Source organism: Triturus cristatus, chromosome 5_2, assembly GCF_964204655.1.
Source record: "Triturus cristatus chromosome 5_2, aTriCri1.1, whole genome shotgun sequence".
Taxonomy (NCBI): domain Eukaryota; kingdom Metazoa; phylum Chordata; class Amphibia; order Caudata; family Salamandridae; genus Triturus; species Triturus cristatus.
The window spans coordinates 30,787,972-30,812,706 of NC_140588.1; the positions used below are offsets into that span (position 1 = coordinate 30,787,972).

General features: G+C 44.6%; 1 protein-coding gene across 1 annotated transcript in view; it reads right to left on the reverse strand.

Moving 5' to 3' along the window:
* GABBR2 (gamma-aminobutyric acid type B receptor subunit 2) overlaps nucleotides 1-24,735 on the reverse strand; it is a 2,527,100-nt gene that overhangs the window by 897,535 nt on the left and 1,604,830 nt on the right. The gene's annotated exons all lie outside the window — the stretch shown is intronic.

Genomic DNA, 24,735 nt, shown 5'->3' on the forward strand with positions numbered 1-24,735 from the left:
AGGCTTATCACAGTTTTGAGGATGTATTTGATGAGGTGAAGGCGGAAGTGCTACCACCACATAGACAGTTTGACTGCCAGATCGACCTGGTGCCAGGGGCCAGCGTTCCCAGCGGCAGACTGTATGCCCTGACGGAGCCTGAAAACGTGCATCTCCGGGGGTACCTGGATAAACTCCTCAAGCTAGGATTCATCCGCCCGTCCAAGTCTCCGGCCGCCTCGCCACTCTTCTTCATCCCGAAGGCTAATGGGGAGCTGAGAGCCTGTGTGGACTTTAGGGCATTGAATGCGATAACCATGAAAAATCGGTACCCCTTGCCTCTCATCAGTGTACTTCTGGAACAGGTCAAGAAAGCTCGTATCTACACCAAGTTGGATTTGAAAGGGGCATACCATCTGGTGCGCATGAGGGATGGAGACGAGTGGAAGACCGCCTTTAAGACCAGGTTCGGCCTTTTTGAGTACCTCGTCATGCCGTTCGGTCTGTGCAACGCCCCGGCAGCCTTTCAGTACTTTTTGAATGAGGTGTTCAGAGAGGAGTTGGATATCTACGTGGTCGTATATATCGACGACATCCTCATCTATTCGTCCAGTGTGGAGGAGCACGTACACCACGTCAAAGCTGTGCTCCAAAAGCTGAGGGAAAACATGCTGTTTTGTAAACTCAGCAAGTGTGACTTCCACGTCACATCTGTGGAATTCCTCGGAGTGATGCTGAGTCCAGAGGGACAGGAGATGGCAGAACGAAAGATCAAGGCGGTGAAAGAATGGCCGGTGCCCCAAAGCGTGAAGGACGTCCAAAGTTTCATTGGCTTCGCCAACTTTTACAGGCGGTTTATAGATGGATTTTCAGGAGTGGTGGCCCCAATCACACAGCTACTGAGGAAGTCCAAGGAGTTTGTCTGGTCCCCTGAAGCGAACAAAGCCTTTGAGGCCCTGAAAAGCGCCTTTGGTAAGGCGCTGGTGTTGGCTCACCCCGATCCGGATCTCCCCTACGTGGTGGAAGCGGACGCGTCGGATGTGGCGCTGGGGGCTATCTTGTCCCAACGCAACCACAACACAGGGGTGCTTCATCCCGTTGCGTACATGTCCCGCAAACTCAACGACGCCGAACGCAACTACCATATTGCGGAGAAGGAGCTTCTCGCAATCAAGGACGCCTTCACCGAATGGAGGCATTGGTTGATGGGGGCAAGACATGTGGTATCGGTGTACACGGACCATCGGAACCTACAGTTCATGACGGCCACTAGACACCTTTCTCCCAGGCAGCTGCGGTGGATGATCTTCTTTGCGGGGTTCAACTTCCGCATCACATATCGGCCGGGGACGGAAAACCGGAAGGCGGACGCCCTGTCCCGTCAATCTGCAGTTAAGGAACCATTGCCTGCGACCGAGCATTCCATCATTTCCCCGAGGATGGTATTGGGGGTTATCCAACCGGATACTTTCCTGAGGGGAATAAAGAGAGGGATCAGGTCATTCGCATGGCGGAGGTGGCTCCTCAGTCACAGAGAATGGCAGCTGAAGGACGGGATACCCCTGAAGGGCAGGTGCCTATTGATACCCACGCCTAGGCTAAGGAAACAAGCATTCATCTGGTGCCATGACTATCCATGCGCAGGTCATTTGGGCTTTGAAAAAACGGTGGCTAGCATGGGACGGCATTTCTGGTGGCCAACCATGAGAGTGGATGTCAGGAGGTGGGGACAGGAGTGTCCTACGTGTGCTACCATGAAGGCCGACCATGGCCGAACCCAAGGGCTCTTACATCCACTTCCGACCCCGGATAGACCATGGGATAGCATATCACTGGACTTCGTGGTGGGCCTACCGGTAGACCAGGGGATGACGGCAATACTGGTGGTGGTGGATTACTTGACGAAAATGGGGCACTTCATCCCCTGCAAGAGAGTCCCTACGGCCGGGGAATTGGCGTCACTACTCCTAAAGAATGTGGTACGACTGCATGGATTACCTGGGGTGATCGTGTCGGACCGGGGGTCGCAGTTTACTGCGCAATTCTGGAAGACTTGGTGCACTGCGCTGCATGTTAAGACCGCCCTGTCCACCAGCTACCACCCTCAAACGGACGGCCAAACCGAGCGCCTGAACCAAACGCTCAAACAGTATCTGCGATGTTTTGTGGACCAGGGCAGGGAAGAATGGGTCGACTTGCTATGGGTTGCAGAGATAGCCTATAACAACGCCACTCACAGCTCCACACAGTCATCTCCGTTCTATAGCAACTATGGCCAACATTCCAGGTTCTTGCCATTTCTACATCCGTTCAGAGAGGACAGGATTCCCGCCACAGCGGACAGGGTGGCACACATAAAAGACACGTTGATGCGCTCAAGGGCTGTCCTAATAGAGGCCAAGAGAAGATACAAGGCTGCGGCAGATAGGAAGAGAAGGCCCGGGCCCCTGTACCGCACTGGAGACTACGTCTGGATATCCACAAGAAACATGAGGTTTCGAAAGAACAGTGTGTTCCATCCCAAGTACATGGGCCCCTATCGAATTACCAAGTGTATGGGTCCCGTGAACGTGAAGGTGTGCTTGCCCCAGTCATTGCGGATACAACCTGTCTTTCATGTATCATTGCTCAAACCAGCACCCTCCAAGCCGTCTGGGACACCTAGGCTGGTATGCGTGGAGTCGGAGGTGGAGTATGAAGTGTCGGGCATACGGGCGTCCAAATGGCGCAGGGGGAAGCTGTGGTACCTGGTTGCATGGAAAGGCTATGGCCCGGAGGAGCATTCATGGGAACCGGCTGAAGGGGTTCATGCTCCGCGCTTGGTCTCCTTGTTCCATCGGCGTTTTCCTGCCAGCGCTGGACCCGTGGGGAGCCACTGAGAGGGAGGATGTACTGTCAAGAATTCCTGTCATACGAGGGGAGGAAAACGGTAACCAGCGAAAACGGACTACATCTCCCAGGATGCTTAGCGGTTGAGAGGTTATGTAAACAGGAGAGCTGTTACATAACTCAAGGGAAACACGCCCTTATGTAAACAGGAGAGCTGTTACATAACTCAAGGGAAACACGCCCTTATGTAAACAGGAGAGCTGTTACATAACTCAAGGGAAACACGCCCTTATGTAAACAGGAGAGCTGTTACATAACTCAAGGAAAACACGCCCTATAAAGGGAGGAACCGGGAGGTACAAGGCTGTCGGATATTGTGTTTACACCGACGTACCTGCTTCGTGAAGAGCAGTGTTCCGGAGTGGTGCTCCAGTAAGGCAAGAACGGAGGTAGGTCGAGTCGTTACTCCCTGGGCCGTGTCTTGCCCCATCGTCACCTGTGAAGGACCCGGAAGCTCTACCGGTCAACCATTGAGCTTCGCTTTTTGACTCGGCTGAGTCCAAGCGCAGTGGCGCTTTTGCTGGTTGGAGTCGTAACTCCCAGCCCGACCAGAGACACAGGGACTGCCAGCTGTAACGCACACCAGGAGGTGTTTGCCGCGTTACAGACTCGGAAGTCCACAGGATCGATCGAGCGGCTGCTCTCGGTTCAGTCTTCTTGCTTGTGATTGGGGTATCGGTGACGCATCACCAGGAGGCGACTCCGCGTCCCGGTGCAGTCTGAGGAAGAGGTTGAGCGGCTGCTCCCTTCAGGTAGAGACCCCGGCTGGGTGTTTCCCTGACTCCTCGATTCTCCCCAACACTCTTCGTGCCCCTCACAGCCTACCGATTGGCATTGTCGGCCATTTCATTTCTGCCCTCTGTTGGCATACGCCGGGATCGGCGTATATGCAGAGGACGGTTAGGACCATCCGTGCTGTGGGCTGGTAACGTACTTAGCCTGGAGGATTCCAGTGACTATAACTTTTGTTTGTTCTTTGTATTTTATTTGCCTTCATTAAAAGAACTAACCCTTCACAAGTGGTTGCGTCCTCATTGTCGTGTCTGTTAAACGATCCTGAGACGTTCAGGGCGTTACACACATGATGGTAATGTCGAATTAATGCCTAGGATGTGATTTCGTAGTGTGTTTAATTTGTAAGGCCTAATTGCATATGTAGAAGAGAAGGCCTGTTCATTTCTTATTTTAGCTATGTTTGTAGGCCGGCAGGGTTTTCTTGGTTAAGGTTTGAGTTGCAGCAAAGTGTAAAACTTCAAGATGCGAAGAATTTTTCTTTTCGTTCCCATGTTTCTGTTGCAGGTGCAAAGACATTTAGCTCGTTAGTGAGAATAAGTCTTTGTTTTAGGAGTTGAGATACGGTGTGGAGCCAACAGGGGAGTGCATTGGAATGTGCAACTGTAACTCTTAGTATGGAAGGTACCTGGGATCCAAGGTCAAGCTAATGGACGATGGAAGATGGACAGCTTTGGATGGAAATTTACCGGAGGAAGACCTGGCTGAAGAGGGGTGCCAAAGGGCGTGTTCTACAAATTTGGGGTTTTGTAATAGGGGCAGTGCCCCGTGGGTTGAGCAGATGAGGCTTAGGCGGGAAGCTAGAAGGAGCATCGAAGATCGAGCCCTCACTAAGTGAAGACTTCTTAGGGAGTTTCACTTCTGACACCTTTTCCGTGATTCTCTTGCATGGGAGGGAATGCTAAGTAGGGATGCCCCTTTAGAATAGGGTAGGGACAGAAAGGCTTTGGCTGATGATTTCCAGCATTGACATCAGTATTTCGATTTTCTATTTGATGCTTTTAGAATCTGTAATTCTTTTTATTTTTAGTCGAATGCGAATTCTTCGGTGGCTGGCTTTTGTGTTAGTGCCCATCTATCTTTTGTGCCTTGTATGAAGGTGCCTTTATGTTCAGATGTTTTTGCTCATAATAAAATCCCGGAAATTTTAGATCTTGAGTCCTTCGTACTTTAATGAGGTCAACTTGCGGCAGTTATATGTTGATAATTGTGTTTATTCCCTCTACGCTATTCGGCAAGTAAAAAGATCCTGGCGACCTGAGAGGGTTCTTGTAGATAATTGGGTAGACAAGAATCCGGCCCTATCAAAAGCGTACATGTCAGGTTGCGGTATCATAAATACAATTAACAGAGGCGCTTTACCGCCCATCTTCAGTGTACCTATCATTTAACAACTATCCCAGCTGCAATCCAGCGGCTGGTCCCCCTATGCATGTATAATGCTTCTCAAAATACCCTGTATTCCTGCCAGGCTGTACTCCTTCCATTTTTTCGAGCAGTCCCTATTTAGGTAAACCACTTATTCCACCTTTTGTCACCAATCTAAATCATAGTTCTAGTCCCTCAGTCTGGGTAGTACAACACTCCCCCATGTCCTGGATATATTTATTTTTACCAACCCCGTGGCCAGCATCAGCTAAAGTTTCTGATATTTTGTCCAGGATTCCTCCCCCATCACTGCCAGCAATAGCCATCTAGAATTCAGTGGAATGGTGGTTGACAGCACACAGGCTATGGCCTCAGTGACAGCCTATCAATATTCTTGTATTTTGGGGCATTCACACAGAATATGAAAGTAGGTACCCTCCTGTCCACAACCCAGCAGACAGATAGATGTGGGCGCCCTCCCAATTTTAGTCAGCCAGGTTCGCAAGTAGTAATAGCGGTATATGATTCTAAGTTGAACAAGGCGGAACCTAGCTTGAATGGCTATTACGCGCCAGCTTTCGATCGCCTCCACCCAATCTTCATCATCTAGGTCCCCTAGATCTCCTCTCTCAACTTCACTAACGGATCAGGGGAGATGTTAACCAGTTTACGGTATATGACTGAAATCACCCATTCGGGGATATCCTCTGTGAGGAGACAATCCTCTAGAGGAGAAGCCTCGAGAGCTGTTCCTCATCCAGTATGTTCTCCCGTATATCATGACCCAGCTGCAGGTACTTATATCTCTCCGTTTCTCTTAAGTGAAAGTCTCCACTTAGGGTTTCAAAAGATATATAAGCTTGGCCCCGCCAAACATCACCCAGGTGTTCTATTCCTATGAGTTCTCATCACGAGAACCCCTTCAAGTCCCCCAACTCATGTAGCAGATTGCATTTCCAGAGCTGGGTCATGTTGGCTAGCCTGTCTTTCCATCCCAGAAACCTCGGGGGCCTCTTTCCATGTGCAAACCACAGTTTAGGTGTGTGGCGGTAGTTCTTGCTCTTTCTTTCTCCGATATAAGATTGCCTCATGGACCCATCGCCGCCCAATCTACTTTATACACAGGTTCCTGTCGATTCGTAAAGACCCAATCATTAAATACTAGCAGTTGGGAGGCCCAGCAGTATTTAGCGATGTTTGGTACCACTATTCCCCCATCATATACCCCTCGCTGTAGGTTGGAGAGTACAATACGCTGTGTACCTCCCGTCCATAATAATGTCAGCACTTTGTGTTCTTTTTATTAAGAAAATCCTGCGGAATACGATAAACAAACATTTAATACTAAACATGTTTAAAAGCTATACAATATCAATAAAAACTAAACAAAAATAGAACCAAACAAAAAAATTGAGAACTATATCTGGAAGGGTTAGATTTACTATTGGCACTCTGAAATAAGCAAAGTGTTGGACTCTGAATGGGTCAGATTATCTATTCACACGCCAACTTAGGCAACAGTAGGAAAAGTGTTGGGCTCTGAAGGGGTCAGGTTTCATATTCCCATTCCAACCTGAACAACAGTAGGTTGATCATGGAGAGGTCAGATTTACTATTCCCACTCCAACGTAAGCAACAGAAGACTAAGTGTTGGACTTTGGAGGGGTTAGAATTCATTTTCTCACAGCAACCTGAGCAACAGTATGGAAAGTGTTGGACTTTAGCGGGGTTTGAGTTACTATTCCCAGTACAGCATAAGCGATAGTGGGGAAACTGTCGGTTTTTTAAAGAGTCGACCGTACTATTCCTACTCCAACGTGACCAACAGTAGGGAAAATATTAAACTTTAAAAAGCTCAAATTCAATTGCCTCCGTCCTAAACTAGTACAACATAAATTGCGTAGATACAAAATAAATAAAAATAAAATATATTTCCGTACACAAATGTAAGATATTTTTAGCATTATAAAATTTGTATAGTTTATTAAAAACTAAAAATATGAAATTAATATATATAGAACTATACAATAAATTATATTTAAAAATATATAAATTAAAATAAATAAATACTAGATTTAAAATGCTTCCCACTCTATTACTCTAAAATACCACAGCCACAAAAACAAATTAAATTAATAACAGAAAACGTACCAATACACGTTATTGAAAAATATAAAAAAGCTATACAAAAAATGATTATACATAAACCCTTAAACATATTATAATAATATATTGGACGATCTATCAGCCTGCCCATGTGATGTCAGGTCAGTCTGATCTTCATATACTGTTTTTCTGTAGTTTTTACATAATGCAAATGATTTGAGGTATATTTTCCCTCTTTAAAATAAATGTAATTTTATACAATGCTGACCAGCCCTTTATTTTATTAAAAAACTTGGGGCCAGATGTTTGACTGTTTTTTGCGGTCGCAAAAGGGAAATCAACCTGTTTACTACTGCAAAAAACGGTGGTGGTATGTACCAACGTGATTTTGCGAGTAACTGACTCTCAAAATAGCGTTTGCAACTCGCTATTTGGAAGGGGCATGCCAAGAGCGCCCCTTCATCATAGCAAGTCCAAATGGCATGTACCATTGTTTTGCAAAACACTAGCAGTTTACCGCCTACTTCAAGTAGGTGGTATCCACTCGCAAATGGGAAGGGGTCCCCAGCGGACCCCTTCCCCTTTGTGAGTGAGTGCGAAAATATTATTTAGGAGCAGGCAGTTGTCCCAGGGACCACTGCCTGCCCTTAAAAAATGAAACTGAAAAGTTTCATTTTTCTTTTTTAAATACATACCGTTTTCCTTTAAGAAAAACGGCCTGCTTTAAAAAAAAAAAAAACTGCTTTAGTGAAAAAGCAGTCACAGACATGGTGGTCTGCTGATCCCAGCAGGCCACCATCCCTGTGAGTGCTAGCCATTCCCAATGGGGTCGCAAATTGCGCTTGCCTCATGACTATTGATGAGGCACGCAATTTGTGACCCCATTGGGAATCACAAACAGTGTCTATGACACTGTTGTACATTGACTTTAGCGAGCCGTAAATTGCAAATCGCAATTCGGCGCAAAAGTGAATGGTCGTACATCTGGCCCTTAGTGATTCATTAGTATGTTTTTTAACAGCTCTTTTGTTTAGTATTCTTGGAAATGTAGGAGAGCTGGTATAGAGTGGGAGCCTTGAGGGCTGATGAAATGTGGTTTTATCAACATTTGTACGGCACGTTGCACTTTATAAAGTAACTATTTATAAGGAAGTCCACCCTGTGGGTGTTGTGGTCTGATGAAATATGATTCATCAGAATGTTGTTGGTACTGGGCACTTTATAATACTTTTGATTATGATACTGGCCTGGATGGCATTTTAATCTTTTTATTTGGTTTTATTTATATATTAGATTTTTACATGAATTGAGTTTATTGTTTAGATTCTGTGCACTCAATATGTTTTGGAAACATAGCGAAATAAAGAAACTCTGACTGACTGCATAACAGAAAACATACCAATACACGGTATTGAAAAATAAAATAAAACTATACACTTAATCATTATAATACAACCTTAAACATATTATAATAAAGTAATATCCATAATTTAAAAAGGTAACAGAATCATCTAATTAACCAATTAAAAAAAGTACCATATTGTTAAAACAAACTAAATAAATCAATCAAAATATTTACATAATTAACTAATTAAATTAAAATATATATAAAAATGTATAATGAACTAAAAACTAATTATTTCCATCCTATTCGGTCAGAAACCCAACTGACCAAAAATTTACATTTACTATCAAATCAAAATAGACAAACCTATGCTAAAATAATTTTAAAAACTTAACGTTAAAATAATAACATATGACACGAGAGGAAGATCTTATGTACAATTACATTTAAAGCAATATGAAAGACTTAGAAAATAATATTCTTACTTTCTATATTCTGTGCCATGATATTTTTGATACTATATTTTTTAACACATTATGTGTCTCACAATATATCTGAAATCATTTTTTGTAGGAATATCCAAAAACAAATTAATTGTATACCATTCTTTAAACCTTACATTTCAACAGTGAAAGGAATGAGTCAAGTTAGCCGCTACCAGCCTTGAAAGCCTTCCAGGGCACTAGAGTGCTCTTGAGTGACACAATCGTTTCTTCTACAATTAGGTATATTTTTATAATCCAGGCGCTAGGGTAATCTCTAATTTAAATCAAATGTAAGTCACTAAAGTATTGATATTGCTGGTTCCTTAGTTACTTCCCACCTTTTTGATACAACAAGCAAAATATGTGTTTTTTATCATTTGTTCTTTCACTGGCAAACCTATTTCTGAATTACTCCCAATGTATTTGTATCAATTTTCAACTAATTCATATACATACGAAATTTATTTTATGGTTCATCTTATCTCTATTGCACAAGCCGTGAATTCTACAATTGGTTGTCTCAAAATGTAGACATTCTTACTGACGCAAAAGTTCGGAGCAGTATTTTACATCTACATTATGTTGCTGCCGGGCTTCAATCAACTGACCATTTGCCTCGATTAACTCTGCACTATAATAGTGTTCTAAACTCTCAGGTATCTACGAGAAGGCTTCTTTCTAGGGAAGATAAATCAACGTGTTTCACACCTGTCTTTATTTTAGTCCCAGAGGATGACCAGGCTATGTAAGCAGAATCTTAAGTGGCAAAACACTACCGCATTCACTTTAGGTCTCCTGAAGAACGAACAGTGCCTGCTGCTAAAGTGGTTTGTGGGCTAAAGAATGGCGAGTCTCACACCTATCATAGTAATCTAAAATCGACAAGTTTACTTTAATTTCCCATCATCAGCACAGGCTGTCCAGAAATACTACTCATGCATATCTTCAAATGTCCTTCAGAATTCCCAATTCACTGATCTCTGAAAAGGATGAGCAACAATCAGGAAGGGGCTACAAAACCTCTCCAAGAGGCAATCTAAATTATTATGCAATGCAGTACACATTAAACTCTGTCCTGTAAGTGAACATGTGACATCATTTCCAACAACCTAGTAGAGCCCTTTTGTTTTAAAAAGCTTTAAATTAAGATTTTGCACTGTGGGTGTGCCACTTTTTTGGCAAAGTTTATTTAGGGATTTAGAAAGCCATGCAAACCCCGATATCCATTTGACAAAAAAGGTAAGGCAGCACATTGCCTTGGGGAGGCATTACATGGGTGGAGCATGAGTTTTCCCGTGCACCCACCCATGTTTTTTTATGCAAACCCAGATTTAATAAAATCTGTAAAGCAAGTTTGCGTTAAAATGGTGCACCTACCTTATGCTAGAGTAATGCGGAGAAATATCTTTCTCCTCGTTACTTCCTGTTTGCTGGATTCTACAGCACAATTACAATGCGGGATGCACCTCTAAGGATAGTTTTTGTGCAGGAAAGTAACTCTTCCTGCATAAAATCTATCCTGCCCTGATTTGGCGCTAGGCAGCCACAAGTGCATCAGTCAGGGAAGGATGCTGAACATCACCATATCTTTTTAAAATATGCGCAGCTCTCATGCATACATGCAACTCAGCGCTGAGATAAAATTTGAGCCGAAACAAACTGTGTAGTGTAATGCACTGTGTTTGTGCAAATGTTTTTCTGTAACAACAAGGTGAGGGATGGAATGCTTGAATTATTTGTAGCCACCGGTAAACACTTGAGGCCCCATACCAATCCAACATGCTTCACCCACCAAGCCACCTCAGCCTTGACCCTGCTCCAATCAGAACAGTGTACCCGAACTGCTAGGCCAGGCTCTCCCTGAACTGGTTTTGCCATCATTATGGGCACATCAGCCATGTATAGCTTGACCCAATTGGCACAATGAGCACATGAGCCATGTCAGGGCATTCCCATCGTAATTAGGGTGGTAACTGCAAAATCAATAGGTGACAGAATGCTTGAATTGGTCTCAGCCACGGGTAAATGCCACTGTGTTTCGCCCACCATGACACCTCAGTTTAGACCCGGCCATAAGCAAATCAGCCTTGACCCTAATCCAATCAGAAGAGTCGAGTCTGAACTGCCAGGCCCCAAGCGATGATACAGGCCTCAGGACCCCATTCCCCGAGGCCAGCTCAATTACTGTGTTCCAGGTAGCCCACCCCAGGACAGATTACTTTCTCTGCCCATAGTAGGGCATACATAAAAGGGTAATTGGCATTACGTATAGTAATAATATATCACTTCATGTTAAAACAACCCTATACATTCACTGAAAAAATACAAAGGTTAATGTAACAATATAGGTGAAAATTTCAATGGTAATGTAAATTTTTAAACCTAAAGAAAACACTGATATTCACCAGTTAGAGTAACTATAAATTGTGCTCTCGCCATGCACTAGAATTACCCCACATACACATCACTCATGACATTTTCTATGAAATCATTGAAATTAATACAGCAACATTTTCGACAACATTTTTGATGAGAAAACTGTACATGGCATTGGTGCAAGTTACAATTACTTGAGAACCATAATTTGTGAATTTCAGAGTTTTTTTTAGTTAAAAACTTCATATTATCACTGAAAGTTTTAACTAACTATAACGTTACATTAACCTTTGGTTTTTGCAGTATATATGTACGTGTGCGTGTGTGTATGTGTATATATATATATATATATATATATATATATATATATATATATATATATATATATATATATATTTTTTTTTATTTCACTGAAAAAAACAGAGGTTCCAGAGACTTTATAGTTAGGCTCAGATTTCACTTGTACAAAACCCATGGAAATTCAGCAGTTATAGTTACCTGAGCTAACTATAACTTATGCCCTGCTATGCACTGCTTATGACCTCACACATTACATCCCTCATGACATGGTCAGTGACATCACTGATGATATCACTGATGAAATCTCAAACGACATCACTGATGGCATCGTCCACAGAACCACTCACACACCCACTCAAGCCCCCATACAACTTCTTGTATGGCCACTCACACACCCTCCTTTGTTTCTTTTCAGGGAATTCCTACAGTTTTTTTAATTCTATTTCCTAATTATGACGTCTATGTAACCTTCGGCTTTTCCAGTATATATATCTATCCAGATCCATGTTTTTTTTATTTGAGGTAGTATGTCTTCTTGCTTCTTGTGACCCTTGCCTGTGATGTTGAATTTCCTTCCCTTAGACCCTCTCCAGATCTTTCTCCTGTAGATTCCGGAGGTCGTGTTCTTTGCGGGTATCTTATCCAGGTTTCTTTGATAAGCTGATATTCCTGGGGAAAATTTACCCCCGCACTGATATCTGGTCTTTCTAAACCTCTAGCTATATCAGTCTCTGAGTGTCTCATCTCCACTTCTGATTCTCTGGTATCACATCGGCTACTTTAAGATTTCTAGTTTCTTGTAGAACTTTGCAAGGGGAATCGTATTTCCTGGCAAAGGGAAGGAATTTCAACATCACAGGCAAGGGTCACCAGAAGCAAGAAGACATACTACCGCAAATACAAACCAGCAATCTCGCCATTATAAATCTCACGGAAACAGCGGTACTACAAAAGGGTCTAACATTTTGTCCCACAAAGGGGTGGGACTACACCCAAACACGTATCCATCTCTACCTCTTTAAAAGGAAACTAAGCTAAAAACCCTTTTTCTGCAACAGCCACAACGTAAAATGCCAACAATCACAGAAATGGGGGCTACAACTGACATTTTAACTGGTGGAGATCTGGGAGCATTATTAACTTTATGCCAGCTACAGGAAACCCCAACAGTACCTCAGTGGCAAGACTCTGAAAGCACATTTTTGTTACTCAATGAATTGGACATTGCACAGAAAAGTGAGAGAAGCCTTTTTAAGGCCAAATCAAGGTTCATTCCCAGAACTCTGTTTGATGCTATTGATTGTTTTCATGATGCGGTCATACAAGACCGTGGCAGATTAAGAACATCTGCAAATCCATAAACATTGCACAAGAAAAAGTTTACTCTAACGAAAGAAGACTAGAATGCAGTCATCTCTCCCCAAAAAGATACATCTTTGGTAATCAAACCATCTGATAACGTGGGAAATGTCGTACTACTCAGTAAAGAAATGTATCTAGAGAAGGTGTTGTGTCTGTTGGGGGACTCACAAAGTTATATTCGAGCCAACAGAGTGACTTACAATGCGAGCATTGGGATTTTCTACACGCTGTTGGATGGCTGGCAAGATAGAGCGATTTTGGAGGAAGAAGAGTAAAGGTTCATACAGGTGGACCACCCAGTGCTGCCTACGTTCTACTATTTGCCGAAAGTACATAAAAACAAAGAAAAAACACCGGGGCACCCCATAGTTTCATCAAAGGGAATCTTCTAGAGAAATCCTGGATTCATTCTTATTTTCCATGGTCGAAGACCTAAGCTCATTCATTCAAGATACGACTGACTTCACCCATCTTACCCAAGAAATACAATGGGAAGAGGATTTCATGCTGATCACCTTGGACGCTGCCAGTTTATACACATGTATTTCACATGAAAAAGGGCTTGCAGCATTGGAATATTTTTTGAAAAGTAGGCCATTGAAATACCAGGAGCACAACTTGATGTTGCTCCGTATGGCCTCTCTCTGTTTAAACAACATAATTTTCCTGTTTGCTGATGAACTGTTTTTATAAATACAAGGGACCGCCATGGGCACATGCTACGCCCCCAGTTATTGAAACTTGTTTGTAGGCTGGTGGGAGAACCACGTGGCCTGGGCAGAACCTAACGAGAGATGGGTGGAGAAAATTGCCCTTTGGGCAAGATACATAGATGATTTATTTCTACGGTGGCATGGCACCGAATCTGAGGCTGAGGGATATATTTTTATCTTGAATGACAATGATTTGAGATTTACCACCCAGATAAGTAAGACAGAAGTGCCATTCTTAGATCTGACTGTGTTTGTCAACAGTAATAAGCTATGTACCAAGCTTTTTATAAAAAGCCCACAGCAGGTAACACTACTTTGCACGCACACAGTCAGCAGCCATGGTGCCTAATAAACAGCATTCCCTTTGGTGAACTCTTGAGATCCAAGCATAATTGTTCTTTTACCACGGATTATACCAAAGCTAAGGACTAAACTCTCGCAAGATTTAGAGAGAGAGGCTATGCACATGCAGTGTTAAGGGGTGCAAGTGATAAAGTACACAAGAAAGATAGGTTAGAGCTCCTATCACATGCAATAAAAAGGGAAGTGGCAGCACAAATGAGAAGATGAGACTGATCCTCAATTTTTCCACTGAGTCTAAGCATAATCGTGGAGCGATTGAAAGACAATGTGGTATTCTCTAAACAGACTCAATATTGGGAAAAGAACGGTCTAATCAGCCAGCCGTAACACACGGAAATAGTGTCTCTCTGAAGGGCATCTTGTCCATAATCATTTTCTGGAGAGGTTGGCCATAAATATGGAAGGAACAGGCTTTTATCAATGCACCAGATGTAAAGGGTGCAGAGGCAGCACTATGAGGAAAGAATACGGTGGTCCAGACAGAAAAGATAAGAGATCACAAAGCTATTGAACTGTAAAACAGACTTTGTAATTTATTGACTAATATGCCCTTGAGATAAAAAATACATCAGAAGTACAATCCACCAGGCCAAAAAACGAGTCCCAGAACACAGCAGAGCCATAAATAACCAGGATAATACATATCTGGTTGCAAGGCATTTTGCCAAAGTGCATAAAGCAGAGGAGATAAATTTAAATTCTTCTGCATTGATCAGATGACCCATAGAGACAGAGGGGGCGATAGAATTAGACTCCTCAGACAGATGGTGTGAGAAGTTGGCCTGATATATGATGTCACTAATTCTAGTGTACACCTTGTATCAGTCCAAACAACCCTTATGGTGATTGGTTGTAAAGTCAACCTTATAGACCAGCTATCCTAGTGGTATCATGGACAAGAGCAGTCTTAGGCTAAACACTGAATGGCATGTGAAGCCAGCTGTTATACCATATGTAATCCCTTGAATACCAAATGAAAGGACACCACAACAGATATATATAAAAATAGAATGTATTTATTCTAGTCAAACCCTCAGCACTCTTTATGAGATTCGAGGTAAGTACAATACAGTCTTATTTAAGCATACATTAAGTCACACAGGAAGTAATACAGTTAGGCCCTAGGGGCTACGCAAACCATATACTAAGTAAGTGGTATAAGAACCACTGTCACGAACACAGGATAGGCCTAGGCCCAGGGAAATCGCTGGGGCTACACTATACTACCAAAGGTTAGGAAGTGGGAGGCCCACAGGATTCAGGTGCAGAGTGGAAACAGTCACGCGTAATGCGTAAAAGTCGATTGAAATAAAGTTATTAGAAAATAACAGTTTTAGGACACTTCTGGTATAGCTAGGAAGTCGAGACTCGGAAACTAGACCCTTGGATAGTCAATACCCTTGTGAGCACCGAAATGCTCAAGTTACCTAGCCCACGTGCTGCAGGTGCATAGGTGTGAACTTGCGTCGGGTTTCGTCGTTGACTCCTATGGATGCCTGAAGGAAAGTTGCTGACAGGCAGTCAGTGAAGAGTGTCCGGTGGATCCCAAGGATGGGATCAAGAAGGAAGGAACCTGCAAGCAGAAGGGACAGAGTCTAGGTCACCAGCCAGGAGCCGGGAAGGAACCAGGCGATGTCGTGAAGATGCAGGTGAAGAGGTGAAGCTTGTCGCAGCAGTCAAGGGTACCAGGAGGCGTAGAGGATGACCAGGACCAGGAGGTGAGCTGTCCCACGAAGGCTCTTGCTGTCGGCGGCGTCGAAGTCGAGTCAGGACCCAACAAGCCTTGGCAAGCGGAACCCACGCAGGATGGAGGACTTGCTTCTGGTGCAGACCAGGAAGGTCTTGGGTGCTTCTCTTTCACAGAGGAGCGTGTGCCAGTCTGGAGGAGCCGGACCAGCAAGATGAAAACAAAGGTTCGTCGTCGCAGAGGTCACTAGCCAACGGGCCAGCAACCGGACAACACGTCAAGCAACTCAGGTGCAGAAGGGCCCCACGCAGAATACGTGAAGTGTGGGGAGCGGGTCTTCTTTGCAGATGGTGCTCGGGATGGGGGCTTCTCAATTCCCCAAGCACAGCCTCAAGGGAGCCTCGGAAGTCGCGCTAGTCAGGTACTAGCCACTTTTCCCAAGTCGCCGGTCCCACGTCCCTCGTCGCCTCCACGGGTCTCAGCTTCGCTGTAGATGTGGATCTGGGTCAGAGGTGTCTGGAAGTCTCAGCGCTGGTCAGTCTCTACAGTCGTCCCTCGAAGGATCAGTCGCAAAGCAAGCAGCGGTCGCTGGATGGTGCCTGGTTGCCCAGGGTGGTCACTCCTTGGCCACAAGGGAGATTTCTTCAGTCTTCTTCCTGAGGTCGAATGTCGAAGGTCCAGAGTTTCTGTACAAGTTGCAGATTCAGGTTAATCTAATTTAGCAGGGCTCAGCTACCTACTGATATACTGGGCTAGTGGGCTGGGCTACCTGCAAGGACCCGCCTATGGGTGGGACCAGGAAGGGGAGTGGTTACACCCCCTTTCCTTTGTCCAGTTTCGCGCCAGAGCTGGGGCTGGAGTGCCCCAGCGCTGGTTTGAACTGGACTATGCATGGGACACCTTGTGTGCCCCAGGCAGTGTCTAGTTTCATTCAACCCTCCCTGCCCCAATACACTAAATCCAGTCTAGGGTGGTGCTCGCACCTCCCAAGGCAGGAAACCTATTGTCCAAGCCTCCCTCACTGGAAGGACTCCCAGCAGCAGGAGGTCAGACTTGTGTCTGTGGCAGCAGCATCCATTTTGTGATGCTGGGGCTCTGATTAACTCTAACCGGGTAAGTAGGTTTCAACATGTCTTCTCCCTCTAGAAGGGAGGAATAATATCCTCATTGCCAGAAATGGTATGGGGGTATTATTCCAAAGTGTTAGACACCTTACACAACATGTTTTGATACAGCCAAACCATAGTTACCATAACCGTTTAAGATTATAAGGCACTTTAAGAGTATATGGTAGGCTATATCATAGAACAGCTATAAGGACATGGTTCCGAAAGCTGCAGACAGGCTCAGCTCATGCTAGAGCACCATCTCACATGTTACCAAGCACTCTGCCTCCAGGATTGTTAAGGCCTGCCATAGGAGTGGCTGAAAGGTACACATGTGTCTATATATAAGGTAGGTATAGGAATACTACACCTAAGCAAGGAGTGATTACACAACCTTGCCCCAGCTGAGTGATCAGCCAGTTGTGTCATAATGGAAGGCCAGGCCAGGGGTGGCATAATACATGCTGCAGCCCCTGGTAGGCCTAGGGTACACCTATGCCCTGGGTACCTAAGGTACACTGTACAGGGGCCAATAAGGTGATCCTAACCAATTGGGTTATACACCTAAAGTACATAGTGTAAATTTAGAGAGAGAACAGCAGGGCTGTGGGTCTGATTGGCAGGCCCACAGCCACATCTAAGTCGAAAACCAGTGAAGCAAAAGCAAAAAGTGGGGGTGAACATAGAAAGCAGACCCTACTCTCCTACAGATGGACTCTAGGTATATTATAGAAATCAGAACCAGGATCCCGGTAGGTCTCAATACCGAGGAGGTGCTCTGGATACATGTAGGATAGGAAGAGGGTGTCAGTTCTATTGACAAATTCTTTTTGATGCACAGACTCGTTGATGTCTTCGTATTGCTATCCCCCACTTGCATTGAAATTGGTGTATATGATAGGAGGCATTAGGCAACCTAGGAGTTATTTTCACCAGTGACTCGTCTCTGTCAGCTTAAAAATCCCTTTTTGTTTTTTTCTTTTCCCTCTTTGAACATTATGGGCAATGGGCCCAACAGAGATGAATTTTGAATATGAGTGTGTGGCATATATGGGACCCAAGTTAATACTCGAGATGAGATAATAAACAACTAAATTATCAGCGAAGTTTCAAAGCCCATTCAGGGCTCTATGTCTGAAATATAAATTATGAAATTTCGAGTTGAAATGCTTCATCAAGTCAGATTGTAACTAATGAAATTAAGATTACCTATGGGATGAAAGGAAATGAAAGTGATGTATCAGACATGAGGTATGAGGCAATTTATGAATTATATACGTCAGTGGTTGGGCCATGCCTACATTTTAAAGGCTGTCTTTTGCCTCAATTATTTTTGAGCATGATGGGTAAACATTTTTAACTGGGATAAATTCAAATATGATTTGTTTGTGATGTGTTAACAGTTGCTAATATTTTGAATATACGAAATAATTTAAGTGAGACTCCACACAGTATATGTAACTGCAAAGGCCATGGTGTTCATAGATAGCCAATGGCCCCAGACATGCTACAAAATGGCCACCGTGTTTGCCAGAACATTAGGGGATCATGCAAAAAGGAATATAGTCCATTTTCTGTGCTGCTTATAAGTCTAGTTGTCCAATGAAAGGAATTGGGTTTAAAAGGTGAAAGTTCACGTTAGGTTACTGACATTGACAAAGGCCAGGAGGCCGAAACGTGTTTGTCAGTTTGTGTTGGTTGCACACGAACTGAAATAAATAATGCAGTGATTTGGTAAAATCATGAGTGCTCAGTGTATATTTGTCGGCGTGGTGTATGAGCGAGTCCGTCCTCGCGAGCTGAGGCACCTGCTGTGCTGTGAGTGGCGATGAACGACGGAAGAGAGCTCAAAGATAAATATATATCATTTTTTTCGGTAACAATAAAGACCACGGAAATTCACCAGTTATAGTTATCTCAAGTAGCTATAACTGGTGGCCTAAGGTACCTTTAACTCACGCCCCGCTGTGCACAGTTTTGACATCAATAATTTATTCGTAAATGTTGCAGTGAAATTATCTATGATGTCATAGATGTCATCAGTGATGTAATATGTGCGGTAATTAGCAGTGCATACCATGCAGCCAACCTCTCACATGCATACAACCCATGCTGTGCATGACTTTTGGCCATGCGCATGGGGGTATTAGCGATAACTGTGGCCAACCACCATAAAGGCAGCCAGCCCCAAACTGTGCAGGGCCTTCGGTAGTTCACGCCAGGGGGTTGGCCACAGGTCCTGGCCTGAGCATGTAGCCAGCCCCATGCTATGCACATTCCACCTTCCTGAGCCCTAGGGACCACATCCCCCAGGGTAACTCATAAAAATAAACTGGGAAGGGGCTATGTGGCCCTCCTCCCCAAGCTGTTATTAGCCCCAGGTACCCCATCCTCTGGTTCCTGACCACTTTAGGGTGGGTGCCCTGGTGCCCACATAGGGAACCAACAATATAGTTGTTAGGGCCCAAGGCCCTAGTGGCCCTTGCCGGCTCACTGCATGTAGGTGGAGCCAGCATTGCTCCCGCTGCTACTTACAGGAGGGAGCAATCTTCTGATCGGTTTCCCTGCATGCTTCAGGGTAGGCAGGGAAACAGAAGAAAAGTCTGCTCCCAGTGGGCAGGAACATTTTTAAAGCTACCATCCGCTGGGAGTGGGCTTGCTGTTTGCTCCCGCTCAGTGGAAAATTAAGCAATGCTCCCACCAAGCAAGAGCAAACACAGGTTTCACGCCAGTGGGAGCAGGGAAACCGATATATCAGGGAGGTAGGCTCCCGTGACATAGCTACTGAGCCCACCCCAGGGGATGGGGTTCCCAGGGCTATTAATGGCTCAGAAAGGCGTGGCGTATTCCCCTTCCAGATTTAAGGTAATTTCAGACGCAGAGGATGGGGTACCCGGGGCCTCTAGAGGATTGCTCCCCTAAGGGCCCTTAATAGCTCTGGGAGGGAGGGCCATGCGTACCCCTCCCCTTAAAAAAAGTATGGCCCTGAGGATAGGGTCACTGGGGCCTAATGAGGCTTAGGGAGGGATGCCACATGGCCCTGCCCCTTTTTATTGGTGTGGTGTGGAGTTGGCCACACGTGGGCAGTTGGAAGAAGGGTATTGCTGCAACACAAGCCATGTGGCTAACCACATGCCATGCATGAGCAAAGGCCGTTCACAGAGTGGGGTTTGCTATCTCAGGGTGACTTGCTGGGGGGAGTTGGACGCATGTGCAACAAAAGACAGTGTGCAGCGTGAGGATGGCTGCCTGCAGGTGGGTCAGCTGCCTCTGGGTGGGTTGACAAAAGCCATGTACAGTCTGTGGCTGGCAGTCTGTAGCTGGTTTGCTGCAGACCCTGTGGCCTACCCCTGCCATGCACGTCCATAGTCCGTGGGCAGTGAGCAGTTAGCTTTAAGCATGGAAATAAAATATTACTTTATATTTTTGTTAAAACTAAACAAATTCACTAAAAACAATGCTTAAAATAACGTTATAGTTAGGTGTGATAAAAAGATCTGTTTATGTTTTTTTTTAAACTAAGAAAACTAAAGGTTAAAGTAACGTTATAACTAGGTGAATAAGTCAGTGACAACACTGACCTTTTGAAAAAAACACAGAAATTCAGCAGGTATAATTAATAGAGCTAATTATAACATGTGCCTCCGACATTCAATGTTTATAAACTCACATATTACAACACTTATGACGTTCTCTGACATCACTGATGACATCATCCATTTTTTGTACACATTGCTCTATAAGCTAGTATGACATTAAAGGCCTGAAAGTAAGTACACGATAACTCAGAATAATATGAAACATAATTAATGCCATCATAGATACAACTCCTGTGGGTGGAACAAGCATGGGTTATGTGCAACATTAACCCTATCAAAAAGAACAGATGATGGATAAATGCTGAACAATGCAACCATTCACCCCTAGTCAACAGATCTGGGTTTAATCCATTGTTTTGCACCCTTCAAACCATCCCAGTTTGGACACAGCCATATGCAAATCAGTCTTGATCCTGCTCCTCATGGCAACAGTCCAGCCCGAACTGCCAAGCCAGGTCCTACCTGGACCGGAAACAAGCATCCTGGGACCGGTTTCAGGCTATCACCCCATATCAGCCAGGCTAGCTTAAATCCTGTGGCGCAGTGAGCACAGGACCCAAGTCTGGGCACACCCTTCCCACTTAGGGAGACAAAAGCAAAAAGAACAGATGATGGACAGAATGCTAAACAATGCAGCCATTCACTCTGAGTCAACAGATTTGGGTTTAATCCGTCGCTTTTTTTACCACCACACCTCCCCAGTTTGGACCCAGCCATATGCAAATCATTACTGGTCCTGCCCGCATGGGAACAGTCCAGCCCAAACTGCCAAGCCAAGTCCTCCCTGGTTCGGAAACAAGCAACCCAAGACATTGACCCTATACCATAGACTTCACGGGTAGCCTAGTTCACATTAACAATCAACCACAGATATATAGGAAACCCTCATTGCACACAGTGATCAATCTGTATACTACTGTTCAGTGAAAGCCAAGTTCCTCAAGATACTCAAAGTCTGTTCCAAAATCAATGCCTCTACGGACAGCTTTTATCAGTATGAAACCCCTCACAGTCATTAATTTACATTGAGAAATGAAATTGATATGAGTAGAAAAGTGGGGACTGTACACAATGTTTACCATATGGAGAGAGTTTACTCTGTACTGCACTTTGCAGACAGTGAAACTCTCATGAGAAATACACCATCAAAATGTATCTGTTAAGAACGGTGTACACTGTATGCAACACATGTCAAAATAGACACTATTTACTTAAAATAAACAAGGTATGAAGGTGGTAAAGTTTATACTACCTGCAGCCTTCAAATTTTCATGCGAAGACAATTCTGTCTAATAACTCAAGGCCACTTAAAATACTTTGTATGTACTATGAAGAATCTTTGCCTTGTTGTAAACTTTTTCTGCAGAACCAAAAACCTTGTGTGGAAAATACTGGACACAAGTCATCAACTGTCACCTACACACAGTTACTCTTCAATACAAAGAGTTATAATGTGTTCATTATCTCTACACACCAATGATGCATTAGCAGCACATGTGTTTTGTAAAAACGTATGCCTATTAGCTGGACACAGGCAGTGCATGGCGGGGGCTCAAGTTATAGTTAGCGCCTCTAACTATAACTGATGAAACTCTGTGTTTTTTTAGTTCAAAACATGAATGTTGTCACTGAAATAGTCACGTAACTATAACATTGCTTTAACCTTTACTTTTTTCAGTGATGATGATGATATATATATATATATGTATGTATATGTATGTATATATATATATATATATATTCACTGAAAAAACCATAGGTTTCACACATGTTATAGTTAGCTGGACATTTTACTGATAAAAAACCAATGAAATTCCCCCGTTATAGTTACTGTAGGCAACTATAACTCACGCGACCGTAATCCTCTGCTGAGGCTAATACTGTATTTAGACACTTATTTGCCCATGTCTTCTTCCATTAAATTTTAGCTATACATATATTACAAATATTGTTTTTTCATAAAGACACATATGTCATCAGCAGAGGATTACGGACGCGTGAGTTATAGTTGCCTACAGTAACTATAACGGGGGAATTTCATTGGTTTTTTATCAGTAAAATGTCCAGCTAACTATAACATGTGTGAAACCTATGGTTTTTTCAGTGAATTTGCAAGGTTTTGTAAATGCTAATTCCTAACTATAACGTGTGTGAAACCTATGGTTTTTTCATTGAACTTGTACGTTTTTTTAATTGCTAAGTTACTTTACGCCATTTGTGGCGTGCGCGCCCACTTAACGCAGTTCGTTCCGTGCGCGCACGGTGCGCTTCGCGCACCGTGCGCGCACAGTGAGCACGCGGTGCGCTTCGCGCACCGCGTGCCCACGTTACGCTAGATGGGCCATGAACGCACGATGCGCTTCGCGCACCGTGCGCAGATGGAGGACATATGATGAGCATCGTTGTGACAGGTAAAATATATGTTTTGTTTAGCTCTAATAAGCCATGCACAAAAGGTGCCCTTCGGGCATCTTTTGCACACGGGGTAGGGAGAATGTGGATATTTTTTTATTTTTTTATTATTTCTTACCGTACGCGTACGATAAGCGTAATCGGCGAAATTTTCGAAAAAATTAAAATTGCCTTTTTTCACTTGTGGGATCGTTGGGGACTCCCTCGACATGGCTAGGTGCTTGGGAGCTGTGTAAACAGCCCCTTTACATGTTTTTGCACTTGGTTTTTCAACCCCCTGTCAGAGTGCGAGAGAGAAAATGGCGGCCGCCGCTTCCTGGTTTCGACCGATTCGAATGTTTACTAAGATCTAAGGGCCAATCAGAATCGCGCTCGCGCACGCCACCGTACGCGTACGGTAAGCGCACCGTAAGCGCACCGTAAGCTGGCTCAGATATATATATTGATTTAAAGGCTATTTTCTCAGAATCTACTGAACAGATTTACACCAAACCTACAAAAGGCACTTCCTTGACCTGAGGACTACCTCTCTGCCAAATTTCAAGTAATTCTGTTCAGCCGTTCGGGCTGTAGCTGTGTCTAAAGGTCCTATGGAAAAATGCATGGGAAAAACGCGTTTTGGGACCCCCCTTTTATCTCAGCCCCCGCTTGACGAATCCCCCCCAAGACTTTCAGGGTAGGAGCGGAGCGTAGCGCCCCACCTATTTTGAAAAATTCGCGAGGATTCGTCAACCGGCGCCAAAGTTATTCAAAATAGAATGTTGCGGATTTCCTATGGAAACGTGGTCCTAACTATAACTACCTACTGGCGACCGCCAGTAGGTAATATATATATGTTTGTTCAAACCATTGCCGGATAACTTCTGCCACTGCGGGGGAATTGACTCACCTGCCTCCAGCCCTGCTTTCAGTCCATCGAAGCTCTGCTGCCTGCCCTTTGCGCCGCAGAGTGAAGGCTGTCCTGGGGTTGCTGCCGGGCCACAGGGGACTCCAACTCCCGGCACCCTTGAGTGGCGCTCACCTCCCGCGTCACCTCATAGCGCCCAGAGGCGCTTAAATCAGCTGTGCGCCTCCCGCAGCGCGGGAACGTTCAAACCATTGCCGGATAACCTCTGGCACTGCCACTGTGGGGGAATTGACACACCTGCCTCCAGCCCTGCTTTCAGTCCATCGAAGCTCTGCACCCTTCCCTTTGCGCTGCAGAGTGAAGGCTGTCCTGGGGTTGCTACCGGGCCACAGGGGACTCCAACTCCCGGCACCCTCGAGTGGCGCTCACTGCCCGCGTCACCTCATAGCACCCGGAGGTGCTTAAATCAGCTGTGCGCCTCCCGCAGTGCGGGACACGCGCGGGCGTGCCCGAGCAAAGCCCGGGCCAAGGGCGGGCCCGTCCGCACCCGTCAGAGGCCAGAGGAGGCCGGGCTGGGCCACATTTGTGTGCCGAATTGTAAGAATCATATTCCCTTTTTCAAGGGTTTACCTTCTTTGTAAGCTTGACCGGCTGTAGTTATTTGTTTGGCACTGAGGTCCCTTGAAACATGAGTAAAAGAACGGTTGGGGACAGGGTGGTGGGCTCTTTAGATGCTTTCTTAAATCGAGCAGAAATGGTTCTTTTTCATGAGATTAGGGCTACTGAGCGAAGGCTCTCATTGGATCCTCTACTTCCCTGGGGAAGCTCTCTGCCCTGTGCCCAGTTACCACAAAATCTGATCAGTAAGGACGCAGAACCAGCCTGTGACACAACTCCTCCTAGTCTGTCTTGCGAAGCGTCTTTGTCCTCCACTACGGGCAATCCGCAAGCCCAGGTTGGCATACAGAGCCCTGTTATGGTAACAACTAGGGGGAAGAAAGCCAAG